This window comes from Physeter macrocephalus, chromosome 4 (assembly GCF_002837175.3).
Source record: "Physeter macrocephalus isolate SW-GA chromosome 4, ASM283717v5, whole genome shotgun sequence".
In the NCBI taxonomy this organism is placed as follows: domain Eukaryota; kingdom Metazoa; phylum Chordata; class Mammalia; order Artiodactyla; family Physeteridae; genus Physeter; species Physeter macrocephalus.
The window spans coordinates 67,897,555-67,903,554 of NC_041217.1; positions in this window are offsets into that span (position 1 = coordinate 67,897,555).

Here is a 6,000-nt window from a genome sequence, read left to right on the forward strand (position 1 = left end):
ATGATGTAAGATAAGCTTCTGTAAAATAAAGCTAGTTTAAATTTGTTTAATTCCAACAGGCATGTCTTCAGAGTTATCAGCGTTAAATACAATACTTTTATTTTACCTGGGTTTACTAAAAGTCAAATAAGCTCACTTTATCTCTGTTAGAGAATTTGTCAGCAAGAAAGCTAACTTATGATGATGGTTAGCTGTTTAATGACTCTTAAATTGTCATGAGGAATCTAAACATAAATGTTCAGAACAAGTAAATTAAATATATGTAAATAAGATACAAGTTTGTAAGTGAACTTTTCAACAATTATTATGCTTTATGGTACATCTACTTAAAAACAGTTTCCAAAATTACTTTGGTTATTTGAATCCTAAAGTTACACTAAGGTAACTTAAATGATGGATATTTGTTGAATATCTAGATCATTTCCAAGTAAGATAAAATACTGAAACATTAAGTACTGAACATAGGTTTATCTACTTTTGACTTCCTTTTACAGAGGAACTAGAGATATTTTGATCTCTTGGTAAACATGGTTTGTGTCACATTGAAAAAATGTACTATGAGGAAGAATATGTTTTTCGAAATTAGGAAATGTACTTGCAAATTTGCCAATCCACAGAATTGGCAGATGACAGTCCATAATTGCTTACTTTTTAGTTTTCACTAGGAATCAAGGGATTCTTAAGGATAAGAATTATAATTAATATAAAACTACTAAAAATAATAAGGGAAACATTTCTATGCAAGACATGGAGATGTGTTCTTGTTAGGGAAAAAAGAGTAATTTTGTCCTAAAGTAAAATGTTTATTCCAGAATGAGAAAGGGGAAAAAAAAAGAAAAAATTAAAAACAGGACAAAACTAGAATGGATATAAAAAGTTGGAGAATATTTGTGGAAAAGGATTCTTGGAAAAGAAATTTTGGGTGTAGTCAAGCAGGAAGGTGTGGCTAAGATCGGAATGGATCTATTTAAAATTTTTTTTAATGAATTTTAATATCAAAAAGTATCCTGGGGCAAAATTAGACTTGGTCTTCTGTCTGTTAAAAAAAAGTTTTATTGTACTATTGGTCTGCTCTTAATATAAAAGGCTGTGAAAGTTTATTATTATTATTTTTTAATCTTTCTGATAACCTACCTGGAAAGCAAATATTTTGTATCTTACCAGAATAATTTCCTGTGCTTCATGTTGCCTTTACCAGGTCATTGACTACTTAAGAAAACACAGTCTTCTCAATATTAAAAGAGCTAAGTTTTGTTCATAACTATGCAACCTTCTGCATTTGCCTTTAAAATCTTTTATTGTCACTTTAGTTAAATAGATAATTAAGTATTATTTCATAATGATCTGTGATCCTATTTAGTCAAACGTTCAAACCTTTTGTCATGTTCACACGTTCCCAAAATCAAATTCTAAATGCAGCACTTTTTACCTCAGAGGTAACACTGAGATTTCCCAGAGACCCCCTGGGAATTCTCAAGGGATTTGTCTCTCAGCTTGTAAAGGAGAGATGTTGAACTAATTAGGTTTATTTGGTATGCTAAATTACATGGGAAGCATTGTCAAATAAGTGATGATAAACCTTCTTAGGTTATATGTGTATGGATATATGTTACTGATACAGGTATTCCAGAAATTGTTTAAAGATTCTAGAATTGTGTCAATACACTCAGTGTCCAATTATCATCCTAACTTATTGTATAACACAGAAGTCACTACATTTCCTTATCAAATGAATTATCAGATTTTTATCCATGGGCATTTTAAGTCTTTTGTCATTAACAGACAGTTATTATTTTACTCTAATGCTTTTGCAAAAGTGAGACTCATGGAAAGGACTCTACCAAGAATCCTTGACCACTGACACTGCTACCAAATTACAAGGTATCAAATCTTGCATGCATATTTCACAACTGAAAAGGTTCCACCTGACATCTGGTCCTGTACAAATGCTCAAAATCAAGTTTACTTCAATGAGAAGCTGCTGATTTCACGAAGTAGAATGCTTCCACCCGAGACTTTGGAAAAAGAATCCTGGTCCTTTCACTATCATCATGAAATACCTTCTCCCCTTTGTACCTGCTTCACCACTCTTCTTTTTCTTTCTGTCACTTGTAAAGATAATGCTAGCATCTGTATTTCTGGGGCTTTTGCAAAAGGGGAGACCTATTTGATTATTGGGCTTGCCACCAAAGACCCCAGTTGGTCTATGATGCTGGGGTGATTTTGTAGTCTGCCTGTTACAAACGTCTCCCTGATTTCCAATGCCTCAGTTTCTCTGGACCAAATGAAGTACCCTCTATATCCTGTTGGACTCCTAACCTTGACCCTGTAAGTCAATTTCTCTGCGTTCAGTTAACAACTAATACAAAGAGAAATAAGAACTAACAAAGAGAAATCAGAACAATACTCTCTGTGCAGTCTACAGACCCTTAACTCTTAAATCATAAATCATCTGACCTCCAGGGCTTGGCTGATCACTCTACACTCCTATTCCAATATTCTCCATCATGGAATACCTTTTTCGGTGGTGCCATCTGTGCTCCTCCCAGGTTTATCTTTATCTGTGGAGGATAGTGCCCCTTCATGCACGGGAAGCTCAATGTTTAAGTAATTGGGAAATGGTAGGACGCTATGTCCTGAGCTAACTCTTTATGTCTCTGACTGTCCACAATCAAACCAAGGCTTCACGTTGGGCTGCTCCTCTCAACTAAAATTACAGATAAATTGAGAATTACCAGGAGGCATTCCTGATTCAAAATTTGCTTCCTGGGCTTCCCTGGTGACACAGTGGTTGGGAACCTGCCTGCCAATGCAGGGGACACGGGTTCGAGCCCTGGTCTGGGAAGATCCCACATGCCGCGGAGCAACTAAGCCCGTGAGCCACAACTACTGAGCCTGTGCTCCGCAACAGGAGAGGCCGCAACAGTGAGAGGCCCGCGCCCGGCGATGAAGAGTGGCCCCCGCTCACCACAACTGGAGAAAGCCCTCGCACAGAAACGAAGACCCAACACAGCCAAAAATAAATAAATTAATTAATTAATTTAAAAAAAAATTTGCTTCCTGTGGCAGATTCCTACTTCCCTGATTAGCAGGAAGTGTAAATGAGGCTGTGATCAGGAACCTCTCCTTAACTCTTAAAGTTATCACAGAAGCTACTGGCAAAGCAATAGCTGCCTGACAATAATCTGTAGACTCTCTGGCCAAAGTTGTTCTTGTAATAGAATAGACCTTGATTATCTTTTAGACCCAAAGAAGGTGTCTGTGCTCTAGCCAACACCACTTGCTGTACTTGGAGTCACACTTCTGGGGAAGTTGAAACTCAGCTACCTAAGATTACTGAAAAAGCCACTTGGCTTAAGAAAGTGTCTCCTATGACAAAAACTTGCCAGAAAGTGAGCATAGAGGGAAACTACCTCAACATAATACAGGTCATATATGACAAACCCAGAGCAAACATCATTCTCAATGGTGAAACACTGAAAGCATTTCCTGTAAGATCACAAGACAAGGATGTCCACTCTTGCCATTTTTATTCAACATAGTTTTGGAAGTCCTAGCCGCAGCTAAGACTTTTTCAGAGAAGAAAAAGAAATAAAAGGAATCAAAATTGGAAGAGAAGAAGTAAAACTGTCACTGCTTGCAGATGACATGATACCCTACATAGAAAATCCTGAAGATGCTACCAGAAAGCTACTAGAGCTCATCAGTTAATTTGGTAAAGATGCAGGATACAAAATTAATACACAGAAATCTCTTGCATTCCTAAACACTAACAATGAAAGATCAGAAAGAGAAACTAAGTAAACAACCCCACTTACCATCATATCAAAAAGAATAAAATACCTAGGAATAAACTTACCTAAGGTGGCAAAAGATCTGTATTCAGAAAATTATAAGATATTGATGAAAGATCAAAGATGACACAAACAGAGAGATATACCATGTTCTTGGATTGGAAGAATCAATATTGTCAAAATGACTATACTACCCAAAGCAATCTACAGATTCAAGGCAATCCCTATCAAATTACCAATGGCATTTTTCACAGAATTAGAACAAAAAATTTTACAATTTGTATGGAAACACAAAAGACCCTGAATAGCCAAAGCAATCCTGAGAAAGAAAAACGGAGCTGGATGAATCAGGTTCCCTGACTTCAGACTATACTACAAAGCTATAGTCATCAAAACAGTATGGTACTGGCACAAAACCAGAAATATAGATCAATGACACATGATGGGAAAACTGGACAGCTACATGTAAAAGAATGAAATTAGAACACTTCCTAATAACACCATACACAAAAATAAACTCAAAATGGATTAAAGACCTAAATGTAAGGCTGGATACCATAAAACTTTAGAGGAAAACATAGGCAGAACACTCTCTGACATACATCGCAGCCAGATCTTTTTTGAACCACCTCCTATAGTAATGAAAATAAAAACAAAAATAAACAAATGGGACCTAATTAAACTGAAAACCTTTTGCACAGCAAAGGAAACTATAAACAAAACGAAAAGACAACCCATAAAATGGGAGAAAATATTTGCAAACAAAGTGACCAACAAGGGATTAATCTCCAAAATATACAAACAGCTCATGCAGCTCAATATCAAAAAAAATAAACAACCCAATCAAAAAATGCATGGAAGATCTAAATAGACATTTCTCCAAAGAAGACATAAAGATGGTCAACAAGCACATGAAAAGATGCCCAACATCACTAATTATTAGAGAAATTCAAATCAAAACTACAATGAGGTATCACCTCACACAAGTCAGAATGGCCATGATCAAAAAGTCTACAGGGCTTCCCTGGTGGCGCAGTGGTTGAGAGTCCACCTGCCGATGCAGGGGAGGCGGGTTCGTGCCCCGGTCCGGGAGGATCCCACATGCCGCAGAGCAGCTGGGCCCGTGAGCCATGGCCGCTGAGCCTGCGCGTCCGGAGCCTGTGCTCCGCAACAGGAGAGGCCACAACAGTGAGAGGCCCGCGTACAGAAAAAAAAAAAATCTACAAACAATAAGTGCTAGAGAGAGTGTGGAGAAGGGGGAACCCTCCTACACTGCTGGTGGGAATGTAAATTGGTACAGCCACTGTGGAGTATGAAGGTTCATACACAGTATGAAGGTTCCTTAGAAAATTAAAAATACAGCTACCATATCCCGCAATCCCACACCTGGGCATATATCCTAAGAAAACCATAATTTGAAATGATACGTGCACCCCCGAATATTCATTGCAGCACTATTTACAATAGCCAGGACATGGAAGCAACCTAAATGTCCATCAACAGAGGAATGGATAAAGAAAATGTGGTACATATATACAATGGAATATTACTCAGCCATAAGAAAGGAACAAAATAATGCCATTTGCAGCAACATGGATAAACCTAGAGATTGTCATACTTCGTGAAGTAAGTCAAACAGACAAAGACAAATATATGATATCACTTATATGTGGAATCTAAAAAAACGGTACAAAAGAACTTATTTTCAAGACAGAAATATAGTCACAGATGTAGAAAACAAACTTATGGTTACCAGGGGGAAAGTGGTGGGGGGTGCTGAGGGATAAACTGGGACATTGGGATTGACATCTACACACTACTATATATAAAATAGATAACTAATAAGGACCTACTGTATAGCACAGGGAACTCTTCTCAATATACTGTAATAACCTATATGGGAAAAGAAGCTAAAAAAGAGTGGATATATGTAAATGTATAACTGATTCACTTTGCTGTAGAGCAGAAACTAACACAACATTGTAAATCAACTATACGCCAATAAATTTTTTTTTAATTTTTTTTTTTTTTTTTTTTTTTAGCGATATGTGGTCCTCTCACTGTTGTGGCCTCTCCTGTTGCGGAGCACAGGCTCCGGACGCGCAAGCTCAGCGGCCATGGCTCACGAGCCTAGCCGCTCCGCGGCATATGGGATCTTCCCAGACAGGAGCACGAACCTGTGTTCCCCGCATCGGCAGGCGGACTC